General features: G+C 30.8%; 1 protein-coding gene and 1 long non-coding RNA gene across 2 annotated transcripts in view; one reads left to right on the top strand and one right to left on the bottom strand.

The window, feature by feature from the left end:
* The first annotated feature begins 435 nt into the window (after positions 1 to 435).
* The window catches only part of LOC111695890 (protein capicua homolog), a 45,390-nt gene continuing 28,990 nt past the window's right edge, over positions 436 to 16,835 (top strand). Inside the window, exons 1-2 of the mRNA XM_023465357.1 lie at positions 436 to 474; positions 2,783 to 2,828. The gene's annotated coding sequence lies outside the window, so the exon portion shown is untranslated. The remainder of the gene's footprint in view (positions 475 to 2,782; positions 2,829 to 16,835) is intronic.
* LOC111695891 (uncharacterized) lies at positions 12,344 to 13,371 on the bottom strand. Its single transcript, XR_002763963.1, has 2 exons — positions 13,333 to 13,371; positions 12,344 to 12,873 (listed from the first exon to the last, which is right to left on the bottom strand). It is a non-coding gene; the product is annotated as an uncharacterized LOC111695891 (long non-coding RNA).

Here is a 16,835-nt window from a genome sequence, read left to right as displayed (position 1 = left end):
GTTATATTTTATTTCAGTTTTAATAACTTCTAAAAAAACACCCAAATTGACAGGCATCTGGAAATTCCAAACATTTGATTAAAAGATTAAATACATCGAAGCCTGAAATTATGGAAAATTGACGTACAACACAATAATGTATCTGTAAATATATTTTTTTGTGAAGTTTTGAAAAATCTGGCTATTACACTCTATAGAGTTTGTGAACAGTCTTTTTTTCTTTGATAATTATCTTTTCTATTGAATAGAGAAATGAATGAATTTTCGGGAATTTTTATTTCAGAGGATTGAAAAAGAGAGAAAATGTCAAGACTGCGTACATTAAAAATAAAAGAGAAAATGACTCACGTAAACCGAAAGTAAATTGAAGAGGTAGTAAGAGAAGAACAAAAATATGTTAAATTTTTCATCTGTAGTAGGATAAATTTGGTTTTCTCATCTTCTGCTTATCATCGAAACTAGAGAAGCCACGAGGTAACAAAGTCGAAGTAGAAATGTCGCAAACATTTGACTTTCTTCTGTTTAGTTTGCAGGGGACCCTCTATGCAAACAATTAAAAATATGAATTCACGCCAGTTTCCTATTAAACCTTTCTTTAATCCAAAAAAGAGAGATAAAATATTTTTATTGCAAAATAATAATGATTAATGCTGCATTTAAGCAATGAAGGACATTTGTCATTTTTTACGATAGAAAAACGATGATATACAATGTTACTGGAATGACATCGGGCAAACAGACATGCCACTATGCTTGTTGGCGTACCTTAAATTAATTACGAAGCCAGATTTTGAGAAGGTTCCAGAAAAACAAGTTTTAATGGAAAAGATTCAACGTAAGTTGTCAAAATCACAACTAATAAATAAAGATGATAGGAAATGAATATTTGCTAAAATCCAATAATTTCTTTTCACACAAATACAAATACAAATACAAATACGAATACAAATACGAATACGAATACAAATACGAATACGAATACGAATACGAATACTAATACGAATACAAATACGAATACAAATACAAATACAAATACGAATACGAATACAAATACAAATACGAATACGAATAATACTAATACGAATACAAATACGAATACGAATACAAATACAAATACAAATACGAATACGAATACAAATGCAAATACAAATACAAATACGAATACGAATATGAATACTAATACGAATACAAATACGAATACAAATACAAATATGAATACGAATATGAATATGAATACGAATACGAATATGAATACGAATACGAATACGAATATGAATATGAATACGAATACGAATACGAATACGAATACAAATATGAATACGAATATGAATATGAATACGAATACAAATACGAATACGAATACAAATACAAATACGAATACGAATATGAATATGAATACGAATACGAATACGAATACGAATATGAATATGAATATGAATACAAATACGAATACAAATACGAATATGAATATGAATATGAATACAAATACGAATACAAATACGAATATGAATATGAATATGAATACGAATACGAATACGAATACGAATACGAATACGAATACAAATACAAATACAAATACAAATACGAATACAAATAATCCCAATTAATTCATATGTAAAAGCAAGGGTTGGCGGAAATATTTTATTTTGAAGGTTTGAAAGGTAAATTCTGTATTTGGTATTTTTGTTGTTGTTACACTTTATTTTTATAAATAATTACTTTCCTACTTAATCATTCATTCTAAAAAAACTTTTCCGGCTCGAAGACTGGTTATTAAAAAGTAATTGCAGAAAATTTTTAATTCTTAAAATTGAAAAAATCCCATTTTCTTTGGACAACTGCAGGCCCTGTACCATAAACAACGAAATTAGTAAAAAAAAGAAGCAATTTTTGATAAATAAAATAAATAAATAAACAAAAAAGACAGAAAATGTTATGTTGTTATTAACTTCATGTATAAATGTTGTCTTTCTTTGAGATTGTCTGTGTTTAAAAGCCGTCTGTGTTTTTGTGCCTGCACGTCTGTTTTTTTGAGTCCGTCTGTCTGTGTGTTTTGTCCGAGTCTATGCTGTCTTTTAATCCGTCAGGGTGTACGTGTTTGGGTCAGTCTGTGTCTTTGTGCCAACTGCTAATCGGTTATATTTGTATCCGTCTGTGTGTGTCCATCAATTTGTTGTCTGTTTTCGTGTTTGTGTCCGTCAGTACGTGTTTTTGTGTCTGTCTGTGAGTGGATCGCGGTGTATGCCCAAGATTGTTTGTGTGTGGGGGGGAGGGGGGGAGACAGGTAGCGGGACCCAGGAGCCGGTATCTTACTCACACAGCACTCTCTCTCTTTCTAGCTCTCTAGCCATCGCTCTCTATTTATCTCTCTCTCTCTGTCTCTCCTCTCCTGTGCTCACAGTCACTGCTCAGTGCTCAGTGCAATCAAAACCCTATAACCTGTAGCAGCTATACGCGCGCAGGCCACGGTTAAAACTTAAATCACGTTAAAAATCATTAAACCCAAGATTTGGAAGAAATTAGTTGTGTTAAATTGTGATTTTATCTTTTACTGAAATATAAAAAACAATCAAAAACAATTTTAGACTTTAAAAACTAAAAGAGATCTCGTAATTCTCAAGAAAAGTACATCGTCAAAGTATGATGTGGAGAGAATTTACCATCTTGGGTATTGCGGAATAATCTGCGAATTCTCCGTTGAATAAATCCGCGGGAAAAGCGGCGGAGAAATCCTCGAGAACTCAGGTAAGAGTGTACACTACTCAATAGTATATATATTCAGGTGCAGGGGTCTAGGGGAGCTACAACGATTAAAGGAGACTGACCAGGTTAGATCTGTGGTATGTCAAGTATGGTTTGGGTTCTTAAAGTAGACCCTGAAACCCCTTCAAGCCATAACACTGGAATTCTTGGTTGAATTCAAACACACGAAATTTTATATTCTCATTTCTCATTCATCACAATTGAATCAAGAATGGGGAACCATTTAATTGAAAATGGTTATATCTTTTATTATTTTCGAATAGTTATAATTTGCTTAAATATACACAAGTTCAAAATTTGTTAAATTATATTTAACGACCCATTTTATTGTGCAGTTTTAAATGCTTATATTTTTTTAGACGTTATACCATTTAGTTAAACTATCTAAATTTTTGATCAATTTTGAGGATTATAGTTTTTCGAAATCAATGTTTGTTTTTTTGGCATAAAAGTGTATGTTTGTTTGTTAGTCGCCAAGTTTTTTAGATTTAAATTTTAATTTCAGCATTTTTATTTTAACTCGCATTCAAAAGTAGTACACACCTTTTATATTCATATTAACAAATTATATTAATTTATTTGACTAAAAACAGTCCAGCTTTTTAAACATATGTTTTGGAACGTTTATTTCTAATTAGTTTCGAATCCTTTAATGTCTTAAGGAGTAAACTAAATCTTTTTCGACATTTTTCTTAAAGCTCCATTTAAAAAGTGGGTTGTGGATTTATGTGACAGAGATAAGAAAGGAAGTTAACAGAATTTAACATTTTTCAAGTCTTCCTCATTGTTTTGTTACTCCGATAAAGCTGTTAAGGGTACCGTTGTGAATCATGTGTCGGCATGTAATGGTGATTAGGGGGGGGGTTTGATTCACAACTGTATCCTTATAACCTAGGGGGGGCACTGATAAAAACGTGGACAATATTGTCGTTTTCTAGGCTTAAAAGTGTTTAATTCTGATGATTCCTATTTGTATTCTTCAGTAGAAATGGGAAAATAAAGCAACCACATTGAAAAAAGGTTTTTTTAAAAGTATGAACATTAATATCTAATTCATAAACGTGATCAGATAGAGCTTTTAAGAATACCGTTGTGAATCGAGCATTGTCATGTTTGCATTGAGGGACTTAAATTTACCACTACAGTTTCATTCAAGGGAGTGTTCGCGAAAAATGAAAGCGGGTATAGGATTACGGCGAAAAATAAGCGCTTTTGATCGCTACTAATCTTACTTCTACCTGTTGCGTCTATAAGGAGAAAATTAATAAATTAATCATACAAATTCAGAAAGTTTTAACCTTCAACTCGGATTGTAAAAAATCAATTTAATTCCAAACAAATCATTCAGATGTTACAACCAATAATCTTCGATAATTTTTTGACGCATTCACGTATTTAGTTATCTTCATAATATTTCTTATTTTTATGATTGATAGTTACTTTTAAAAACATTTATTCCGGTTGCATGGAGGGTTACTTGAAATTACATGAAATTACATTACAATGACGACCTCAACAATAATATATTGGTAACAATATTGAAAGATTAGAACTGGTCAATTCTCCTTGAATATACTTTTGATTAATAAACTTGTATAATTTAAAGGAAACCAAAAATGTAAGTTAGAATGCGTCGCCTCTGAAGAAAACCTGTCAAGGATCTGTTCTAGTTAAGCACAAATGTTTTAAAATCGTTATTCGTAAATAGTTTTCAAAAATATCCATAATCACGATTGCTAAATTGCATGGACACTGATCGCGCGTAAAATTTCTAAAATTTTCGGCTTCTGATTGTCTGTTCGGTTTCTATAACTGACATTTTGATTGGTTACATTTTAGATACTTTCCTGAATATTGATGTAAGATTAAGCTAATCTTAAGATTAATAAAAATAGGAAATCTCGATATCCACAATTCTTAATTTTATTAAAAATGTCATGTTTATTCGGTTAAATATAGAGGTGAAGATATGTGAAGAATAAAATGAAAATGTTTTTTTTCAATTCTTAGATTTGCAATACTTAACATTCATCTAACCATTTTGTTCAAAAATCATCTAAACATTTTTTTCATATTAAAATATTGTAAAAACCTTTAAGAAATTGATTTTGGATTTATGATTAAAATTTTTTTCTTTATTCTTAAAATCTAAACGTAACCAAAACTTGATAGGTTTGAAATCATTTGACGTTGCCAATTTACATTATATATTATAGTTTCGTTTTATAAAATCTTTACCTTTTACCCCCCCCCCCCCCTGTTCCCTCCATTAACTTAGTAGTTAGTATATATGATTACTGTAAACTTCAATTAATAACAAATATTAGAAATGTTTAAAAATAAACCAAGTGTTTTTTCAGAGTTATAAATTAGTGCAATTAGAAAAATTACATTTAAAAGTTTTTAAGGACTCCGAACAAGGCCATCTGTGAAAAAAAGCCTGTAAGCACTTTGTATTTTAGTGCACTTACAACTTTTAATTTTAAGAACTTTATAACTTTTACGTAATTTCAAGTGAGTTATCTATTTACAGAGTTGCAAGGTCGATTCACAACGGTACCCTTCCAAGCTTTGTCTGATCCCGAATACATGAGATATTCACCATCTTCTCTTTTTTATATTAAGTGTTTCTCAACAGGAGTGAATTTCACATTTGTGCTAAAAGCAGTGGAAGAAATTAGAAAAATTAAACACTACAAAATCAAGAATATGTTTCCATTATTGATCAGATAAGCTAAACAGAGTACTGTTGGTCATCAGGTATGTCACGTCAAACTAAAGTAAAATTATCTTAAAATTGAAATACTTCATATTTTTATCATAACTTCTCTTTCCAAAGAGCTGTTGAGAAGAACAAAGATGTTTTGAATTTATAATATAACCAAATTAATAGCTTTTCTTACACTTGAGCGTAAAATCAGAACTAGAGGAGCGACTGAGTCACAAAGCCGTAACAGTAATGTCAATTGAAATTGACCTTCTCCTTCTGGTTAGTTTGCAGTGCTGTTCCTCGGTTATTTGAATGTCACTTGAAACATTTCCGTTAACATTTTTAATGTGAAAAGTACTAAAATTTTGATCTAAAAATATGTAAAAATATCTCTTTTATCTACGCAATATTTTACGATTAAAAGTTTGTGGAAATTTTACTCAAATTAAACTCTAAAAAATGTCGTGTGATGAAAGTTGCTGGATAGATAGATAGAACAAATAATATTCTTAACAAAGTTTATTTTTATAGATCAAGTAATTTCTTTATAGTCCTAAAAATAGGAGGTTTCTAATATTAACTTTGCTAATTATATAGACATATTTGAATGAATAAATAGTGGATATATATGAATAAGAAAATAAATATAGATAGAAAGACAGAAAGATAACTGACAGAAAGAAAGAAAGATACTGATAGAAAGAAAGATAGTTGACAGAAAGAAAGAAAGAAAGATAGCTGACAGAAAGAAAAAAAGATAGCTGACAGAAAGAAAGAAAGATAGCTAACAGAAAGAAAGATAGCTGACAGAAAGAAAGAAAGAAAGATAGCTGACAGAAAGAAAGATAAGTGACAGAAAGAAAGAAAGATAGCTTATAGAAAGAAAGAGAGATAGAAAGATAGATAGATGAAATATAGATGAAAAGAAAGATAGATAGATAATGAAAAGAAATATAGATAGATAGATAAAGTGAAAGATAAAAAGAAAGATAGTTGATTAGGTAGATAGGTAGATAGTTGATTAGGTAGATAGGTAGATAGATGATTAGGTAGATAGGTAGATAGTTGATTAGGTAGATAGGTAGATAGTTGATTAGGTAGATAGGTAGATAGTTGATGACAAGTGAATATTTTCTAATTAAGTTCTATTCAATCTGGAGTTAAATAAATATTCAAACATCTTTTTTATTTTCTAATCAAACTCATTACGATTCAAAGTTTCATCTTGATATCAGGTCACTCGGTTTATCTATTCTCGCACACGTTCTATTTCTTAATAGTTCATTCTTAACCCCCGGCCTGTCATTCAAATTGTTTTTTATATGTTTTATTGAAAGTCTATTGAGAAGAAGATAAATGTTTTGAATATTTAACATGTAACTTAATATTAAGTTCGCATCAAAGCATAGAGGTCGCAATTTTGTCCCAGTAATATCACATGAATTTGACATTCTTCTTCTGTATCACAGCAAACTAGACTTAGTGGCCTCATAGCCATAGTTTTCATTTTACGCATAATTATTAGAATATCATATTAAATTTTACAGATTAAAAATTATATTTTATTCTTCTTGAAAGCTTTTCAATTTAAGGATTGATAATTGAAAACAAAGGTTCATTTAATCATCTGATTTGTCGAATGTTTGGGGAAGACTTTTCCTTCAAGTTTTTTGTTTTGTCTTCTTTTTCGTCATCAGCTTATTTGTTGATATGATTTTTTCAAAATCAAGAAGAAAAAACCCAATTAATTTTTCATGGATTCAATCAATTTTTGACCTGAAAAAAAAGGTTTAAAATCTTCAGCAAAAACTGTATTCCATGTGGTTTCCATGAGTAAGGTTAAAAACAAACTATTAAAGTGGGCGCGTGTGTCCAATGTCCATTTAACAAACTTATACGCAAATTCATTATTTTTTTTTTCATTCATCTCCCCCTTCCCTTGTAATGAAAGGTAACATATTACAATCGACATTAGGTAAACATAGAAAGTAAACAGGAGTTTAAAATGTAAACACGTGAATGGGGGGAACAGGGGAGGGGGGCGGTGTCATTTTCGTTAAACAACTTTTAAGCCTGTTTAGATCTGTATAAACAGTTTGTTCTGGACTTTCCTTTTCTTTTTTCTTATTTCTATTTCATTTTTCCAAAGTGCAATGTTTCTGCATTTATATTTGTACAGGTGAATGGGAATACAGACAGACAGACTGAGAGATAGACAGATAGATAGACAGAAAGACATTCAGACGAACAGATATATAGACATACAGACAGACAGATAGATAGACATACAGACAGACAGGTATATAGACATACAGATAGACGTATAGACCACCTTCAACTAAGTGATTTGCAGTAAACTGACCGAAGAAATAGTGAGTTTTAGTGGAGAGTGAGACGATAAACAGATAGACAGATTAGACAAATAGATAGATAGATAGATAGACAGATAGACAGATACTAAATCTGAACATTTCAGTTTGAGTTTTAGTGGAGAGTGAGACAGATAGACAGATAGACAGATAGACAGATAGACAGATAGACAGATAGACAGATAGACAGATAGACAGATAGACAGATATTCACAGCGGGGTCCATAGTCCAGATAATTTCATCTAAAATTGTTAAAGGATTAATATTTATCATAAATGGGTTCAATCCTGATACAGATTTAATTTACAAAACTTTAAAATTTTTACTTTTTTATAAAATGTACATCATCAGTAGTCCTCTTGCTGATTTTCTCTGAATTACAGAAACCAATTTATTCCAAATTTGGACTGTGCTTGAAATAATTAGGACTTTGCTTGAAATAATTATAGGACTTTGCTTGACCGTTCAGAAAATTTTGAATTAATTTTACTTTGTGTGATTTTTAAGGTTAATAAATGTGAAATGCATCGATTAATTTATCAATTTTCTAATAATTATTTTTAGATTGCTTATAACGTAAATATCGGAATTGATAAGTTTATTATGGGTGGTAAGAAATGATAATATTTAAATATATTAACATTTTTTTTGTTTTATTTTTAGAAAAAATTATTTTTTTATGTTTAGTGCGTATCTTACAACAACAAATACGACTGAAAAAAAAACAAATATTCAAAAAATCAAAAATTAAGAACTTTGAATACAAGATAATTCACGAAAATGTTAATTATTCGATTATATCATCTGCTCTTGAAATAAATGTATAGCAAAGGATAAATTAAAAATACGTTTTTAGAATTTAAGCTTTTTGTTTTCTTAATTTTTAGTATTACAATTGGGAAGAAAACAGAACAGAGGGAGGGAGGGGGTGAATGAGGAGGGGGGAGAAGTGAATGAGGGAGGGGGGTGTTAAAAAATGTCTGTTGAAAAGTAGTTAAAGTTAGTCCTGATTGTATTCCTATTGTGCACCGTAGAGTCAGTTAAATTCAACATGTTTTTGTTTGGAATCCTCTCAGTTTAAATCTGTTTAAGACGCTTCCAACAGTGGAGCAGTCTACCCCAAAAAAGACGTTTCAGGTAGCGAAGAAATTAACCCGAAAACAGTACAGTACTATGATATGGATAAAAGAAACGTATAATTTTATTTCTTGAAATTTTTTTTTGTCGTTTGGCAGATGCCCGCGAAGCTTTTTTGGGGTAGATTCCTCCACGCGGTGTTCATTCATTCTGACTTTCTTGGCAGCTATGTGTATACAATAGGTCCAAATTGAACATAACATTATATATATAGAGGAGACCAACGGTCAAACATATGCTGTAGGAAAACCAAACCACAGAGCTAGCTTACAACTTGTTTGGGGAATATAAAACCAAACCACAGAGCTAGCTTACAACTTGTTTGGGGAATATGAAACCAAACCACAGAGCTAACTTACAACTTGTTTGGGGAATAAAACTCAAAACCCGCATTGCACATTTGTTTCTTTTGTGAAGTGTTGTGAACTTGGAAGAACTTAATTTTCTTTTTAGAAAAAATCCATTTTTCCAATCGCATCTTTTAAATCTTAAGTCGGTTTGCAATGTTAAAAATATAATTTTTCGAGGTAAATAAATTGGAACCATAGAGTTTTAAGCAATATGCATTTTGATACAACATTTGTTAATCAATCAATCGATTTCCCCGAAATTTTTTACTTAAAACAATATTTCTGACGATAAAAAAATGTGCACATCGGTGAAAAAATATGTTTAATATTAGTAAATGATTTGTTAAAAAGAAAACACCCTTGATGTAGAGGTATTGAACTGACTTAAGTTCAAATCTCATTTTGCGTAGAAATGGGTTAAATATGTGCATTGGAATTATTCATGATCAACAGTCTTTTCTCTAGAAACTTAAACATTGCTAAGATTTATAAAGCCGATTAATGATTAATAGATTAAATTAGCTTTCCTTTAAAATGTGGTGGTTTTAAATTTGTTTATTTAATGTTGATAGATCATGAATAATTGAGTTTAAAAACCTGTTCATGATTAATTAATGGGATATTTAGCACGTGTGCCACCTCCCCCTGCTACCCTTTTTAAAACGTGTGCCCCCTCCCTAGGCTACTACCCCCCTTTTACAACGTGCCCTATCTGTATGGACCTAAGTTGATTTAGTATTTTTCCATTAAAAAAAATAAAATTGTAAGCTTCGTTAAAAGGAAATTTGGGGTTTTCGAAAAAGCAAAAAATTTTTCGCGGATAAGCGTCTTTTTCAAAGATTTTAATCAAGTCTACGATTTTCACGATAATATCCTTAAACATATAGAAGTGAATTTTATAAATCTAGAACCTTCCATTGCGTAATAACTAGCGATTGTTTTAATAGAAATTAATCACTTAAAAAATAGTAAACAATGAAAATTGACAACTAAATGCACTTATTATTTTTTTAAATAAAACTAGTTTCAGCTCTCAGAAAAATTCATGGATTTCACTCTGTAGGTAGAAACATTCTTGAAATGTATGGCTGACTCAAAAATGATAAATCATTAAAACTTAGGTGCGCCTCCCCCCCGTCGTCATCCTGCCGCCTCATTAAGGTTTTCAAATGGAATATTTTAGACGAGAAAAATGCTAGATTTGGTTTCATTATTTTCTTTGCCATGATTCTATTATTAACTAATTTTGTAAACAGAATATTTTCCTGTAATCTGTTTTAGACAGCAAGATAAAGGTAGTGAATAGTTGGAGTTAAAAAATACTACATTTCCATATACGGTTTACAACGCTGTATGGACATCTTTCATTTATAATTTTTATTCTTCTGGCGCATTTATGCTGCAGAAAATTTGAAGAAAATTTTCAGAAATAATTCCACTTCTCAAGCTATAGATAAACTATTAAATCGTCTTGAGTATTGATGATCGGTGAGACTGAGCTCCCTGTTTTATAAAGAAATGATTGCAAATGCATAATCTCTGGTTCATATTTTGTCTGTGTTTGCATGTTGCATTTTCAGTATACGACACAAAATTCGCATACTTGAAATTGTAACTTAGTGCAAATTTTGGCGGCGTTGAATATTTGCGGGAATTTTGCGGCGGGTTGAGAATTTAGAAAAAAATTTATGTTCAGTTTCAATTGTACAATTATCTGTATGTACAGTTAAAAATGTGTACTGTGTAGTGTTCAATGTAAAGTTTACAGTGTACATTTTATGATAAACATTTTTCTGTATAAATATAAACTAAAAAGCTGTTCTTGAGACTGTGTGATTTATGCATNTTGTGCCCATTTAAAGGTTAAGCGACGTGACGTGATAATTCTAAAAATCATCAGATAATTAATCTCAAAAAGCGGCATATTTTACATCACTTTCAGCCACTTTCATTTGAATATTCCTAGATATGTTAAAAAAAAAATTTTTCATTCCTCCTCCGCAGTTGGAGTTCTGAAGAAACTATACTCTTTTTACTCTTAATGCTATTCAGAAATAGTTTTTAAAAATTGCGTTCAATTAAATTACAAAATCTTTAAAATGCCATCTATCTATTTGTTTATATATTCATCTATTAATCTATCTATTTGTATATTCAATGTTCATCTATCTATCTATCTATCTATATCTCTGTTTGTATTGAAAGCAGTTGACCTGTCCCCTGTTTTCTTGCAAACATTTTTTAAACGGAATTCTCAAATAATTGGCCCATTCAGTCCTAAAAAGGGTAAATTCTGAAGATGCTAAAATGGACTCTCAAAACTGTCCATTCTAAAAGGTTTTAAGCACCCAAACACATTAAGAATGTCAGACAAAATTTTATTCAAACCCGCCCCCCTCCCTCTTTCATTGTAGAAATAATATCATAGTTAACCATCAAATAAACATTCTCCTTGTTATAAATCAAAAAATTCTTGTCTACAAAAAAACCCTCCCTCCCCCCAAGAAATATATATTTACCAGGAACCGCCATATCTAATGCGTCAAATTTGTGTACTGCAGTGGGAGGCGATCAAAACAAAGAATTCAGGGGCAAAACATCAATTATGAGAGGGGGGGGGGGGTTGAAATAAAGTATATTGCTATCGTAGACACGAATACTGATTATAAAACGAAAGACTATTTGTTACTTGAGAGTATATGCTTTAAAGACAGGAGAGGGAAATGATAATATCCAAGATTATATTCAAATTGTGAAACGTTATATAAATTGGGATGTTTTAATAAAAGCAAAAACAATTCCTCACTCCATGGGAATCAATGCAAAGAGGAATTGTATACATATTTCAATGCGTAACAGGACTGCACAGTGCACACATGATTGTGTCCCTAATATATAAAGATGCATGCCTGATTCACAACGGTACCTTTAAAAACTTTTCGGGAAATGCCCATTAAATATTAGTCATTAAGACATAAAACCTTCTAACATAAAATTCGAGAAAAATGTTATCCATATCATAATATATTTATTCTTATACACTTTTTAACATTCTATTTTAAAACAAGGAGACCATCAAGCTTTTAACTACACCATAATTCTAAAACATAAATTGAGCAGTCAGTTTTAGTGTTCTGACATTATTTTTACTATTTTCCTTAAAGATTACAATGAGTTTTTTTCAGTCTACTGAAAAATCTAACATTTACAAAAAGTTTAATAACTTCCCAAGGCCATCGATTGCTTATTGCAGCAATAGCTGAAATTGTTTTTTCGACTGGATCTCGACCTCTATCCAGTGACTCTCCATGTATTTTTTGAAATATTTTCTCTTATTTCTCAACTTCTTCCAAAAGATCTTTAGATGGATAAACCAGGGATCCTCTTGATTTTAATTCTATCCAATCAGTTTGTTTTATCCTCACTGACTCTGTCAAGGCCGGGAACTTTTGTTCTGAGTTTTTTGGCAATAAATCCACATACATATATAACTGCCTGTTTAGAGGACTTTATTTGTGCTGAATTGTCCGCAATCATAGGTTCCTGAAAACAGATAAAGTTAGCCGTTTAGGGAATAAGACTAAGAATGAGTTGCATTTTATGTTTGATAACTCTCTTTAGGATTAGAAGTAACAACTATGAAAATAGGTATTTTTAGAAAAAATTTATCATTTAAACATTGGGAGGAAGGATACTAACGTTAGAAAGAAGATTCAAATGTTGGGAGGAAGGACTAAAATCTAAAAATGAAAGATTCAAACGTTGGGAAGAAGAATGTAAGCCTTGGGAGGAAGGATGTAAAACTTGAGAGGAAGGAAACAAACATCGGCAGGAAGGGTTTAAACCTTGGGAGGAAGGATACAAACATCGGCATGAAGGGTTTAAACCTTGGGAGGAAGGATGTAAACCTTGGAAGGAAGGATTTAAACATTGAGAGGAAAGGTTTTAAATTTTAAAAGAAAGTTAAACCTCGGAAACAAGGATAAGTGGGAATCTTTTTACCTTGCTTCTCCTTTATATTTGAACAAATCTCACTGAGCATGAATAAATTTTCCATATTGATCTGAAACCCAAAAATCATATTTAAATAAATAATTTGTATCCGCACTAATTTAATATATTAACTAGTTTCTTTTGTTTTTGACTGTAACATCACTCTGTTTATCAGTGTTTAATCCTTTCTCTTCAACTGCTGTGGGGGCACTGGATTTGTTTACATTCCTCCCACAGTGTACAGTACACAATTTGCGTATATCTGAGTTGGGCGTTCTTGGTCTATATATTTGTTGCCTCCCCCCATCTGATTTATTTAAATTCCCCCTGCTCTTCAGAATTATTCACACGATCTGCGTATTTTTCAAACTAGATATTTCTGCGCAACCTTGGGCGCGAAAGTTTGCGTAAGATTAATGCCGACATGCGACTCAAAACAAAATTAAATCTATGGAATAGGAAAAAAATCTAGGGTGCTTCCCCTCACGGTAACTCAGGCAGCAGCAGAAAAGGGAAGGAAAATTTAAATAATTCCATTTGTTCAGTACAATAAAACAAATTAATACAGTTGATTTTCTTATTTTTGGTTGTTAAAGTGGCAGAACAATTCCTTTCAAATAGATTTTTGATTTTCATCTTTTTTTGCAAAAAGCTAAAGTACATAATAATATAAAAAGTTGTTTAAAAAACAACATAAATTTTGTGTACTTTTCTTTTATAATATTTTTATTTTCCCGAGGTTTACTTTTCATCTTTTTTTTGCAAAAAGCTAAAGTACATAATAATATAAAAGTTGTTTAAAAAACAACATAAATTTTGTGTACTTTTCTTTTATAATATTTTTATTTTCCCGAGGTTTACTTTTCTATTTAAAAAACAAAGTAAATATTATTGCATTTAATTTTACAATATTTTATAAAATAAACGGTTTTTACATTAAATATTATATTTATAAAAAATTTAGGAAATTAGAACGCTTCGAACCTTAACTTTAATACGGTATATATACACAGTATAATACTTTGATTTTTTTATGCAAAGAGAGAAAAATTATAAATTCCTTTATTTATCAAATGAACAAATTCAGTTATAAAAATCTCAAATCATTTATTAAACATTTCTTTTCTAACTCGAAGGAAGAAAAAATAATTTTAGTGGGGGTGTGGTGTGGGGGGGGGGGTTGTAAGTCATATTTCAAGAAAACATAATCTGTGCACTTCGCCTAAACCAACCATCAAGTCAGTTTTTTTAAATCAGTTAATTTATGGTTTTCTTTAAACAAAATCCCCCCCCTCCCCCCCAGATTTATCAACCTACTGTATGAAAGTAGAAATATTAACCCTGCAATTTTTCCAGGAAAATGTTGATATTCAATCCCAGTAGATTATATACGTATCAAATATTATGATTTTATCATTAGAAATCAGTCACATTGAAAGCGCAATTTCTTACAGGAGGGGGGGGGGCGCACACCCACAGGCTTTTCATACAGTAGGACCCATTAAACCGTGGCATTATATATGCACTTGTTGTTTTAGATCAAAAAACTTTACAAATAGCTTGAGTGTACAGTTATATGTACTATTGATGTTTTTATTATTCAAACTATTTAGAATCATAACAGTCGTCTTTTATGAGTGCACACTATTTTAAATTCATGAGCTTTCTCAAACTTGAAATTGAATTACTTACTTTTAAAACAATTTCGAGAATGTTTTATATCGTAAGAATCGATCAAATTTGTCCATGATATTAGTTGAGTAAAATAAAGCTAACACATAATTTAATAAATATTTCAAACAGTTTATTTGATATGTTAACTGTTATATCTGCAATCGCTTAAAAGTATACATCGTAAAATATCCAAGTTTTATTGCGAATTCTTCTGCAACCTTTTTGCAGATGCACAAACCCTGAGCATTATGGTTCTAAAGGTGGTTCGGGGCGAACCTAAAATGGTTTAATCGTCAGTTAAAGAGCTGCCTTTTTACTTTCCTCTTTATTTATTGGAAGCCACCAAATTTCTGTTAATCAAGATTTTTTCTGCAAATAAACAAATAAAGTAAAATCGACTTATTTTCATTATTATTATCATGGCAAAAAAGTTTATACAATTTCTTTTATTTTCCAGGTATGTGTTCCAAGCAGCAAAAATCTGAAAATAGCGAAAATAGCAGAAATTTTGCGAATTTTGTAAACCCTGTAGCTAATAAAGCCCTGCCGCCCTTATTAACCCTGGATGGGTGGAGGGGGGGGGGGTCTTGTAACACCTGAAGTAAACAGTTGATCTGCCTAAGGCATCAAGTCATCTCAAATTCGAGTAAATTTCACCCCTAAAACCAGTAGTTACTTTTCAGGGACTTCTCAATGACCCGTTTTGGGGACCTTCAGTTCTCAAAAACCCTGAAAAGTTGAATCGTTGGTGTGTTTAAAATGAATTAATTATAATTTTGTTCATTGTATCGTAGTCTTTGCTTACTTAACATTAATAATTTAAATCAGTTAACTTCATGCACGACTACCAGAATACTTTAATTTCTATATATATCCAACTTAAGTATTATAAATTATGTATAGTTTTATAAGAAATGCAAATATTGCCTAAAACAATTTTGTGATTAAAATTGCCAAATCTTAAGTCAATTTTACGTTTTCCATGTTAAATGAATAACTTCTTAACATTTATACCGCCATAATTCCTCTTTTAAAATAAAATTACCCCCCACCCCCCATTTTTGAACTCCCTAATAATCCCAATGGGTTACCCTGCGGTGAGGGTATATTCGAAAAATTTTACGTTGTTAGAAAAACTTAACAAAACCCATCGCAGCATTTGACCTAACGAAAACTTTGATAGAATTATCCAGTACAGAGGATCCTTACTTAAGAAGAATCTCAAATATCTTTGATAGAATCTTAGAATACTTTGATAGAATCTCAGTTATACTTCGATAGAATCCAATAATACTTGGAGAGAATCTGGGACTATATCGATAGAATCTTAGAAAACGTTGAAAGAATCTCTAAATACTTTGATAGAATCTCAGAATACTTTGATATAATCTAAGAAAACTTTGATAGAATCTCATAATACTTCTATAGAATTTCAGAAAATTTTGATAGAATTTAAGAAAACTTTAATAGAATCTTAGAATACTTTGATCGAATCTAAGTTATACTTCGATAGAATGCAAGAAAACTTTGATAGAATCTCGGAATACTTCAATAGAATCTTAAAAACGCTGAAAGAATCTCTGATACCTTTGATAGAAACAAAATGTTCAGTCTTGAGAAAAACTGATATTTTAGTAATAGAAATGTATTTTTTATTTACTGAGGGGTCAGAATTTTAGGGCACCATTTATCTAGATAAAAAGCACTGTATGGAGGAGGAGGGGAAGATTGGGGAAGGGGAGGGGGTATGAAGGATACCTATATTTTAATGTTAATTCTTAACATTTAACCTGAAACAGCCCCCGGATTACACTCTCATCTTGGATGGTCGGGTTGAG

Source organism: Eurytemora carolleeae, unplaced genomic scaffold (assembly GCF_000591075.1).
Source record: "Eurytemora carolleeae unplaced genomic scaffold, Eaff_2.0 scaffold142, whole genome shotgun sequence".
In the NCBI taxonomy this organism is placed as follows: Eukaryota; Metazoa; Arthropoda; class Copepoda; order Calanoida; family Temoridae; genus Eurytemora; species Eurytemora carolleeae.
This window is presented reverse-complemented; position numbering and strand designations above follow the sequence as displayed.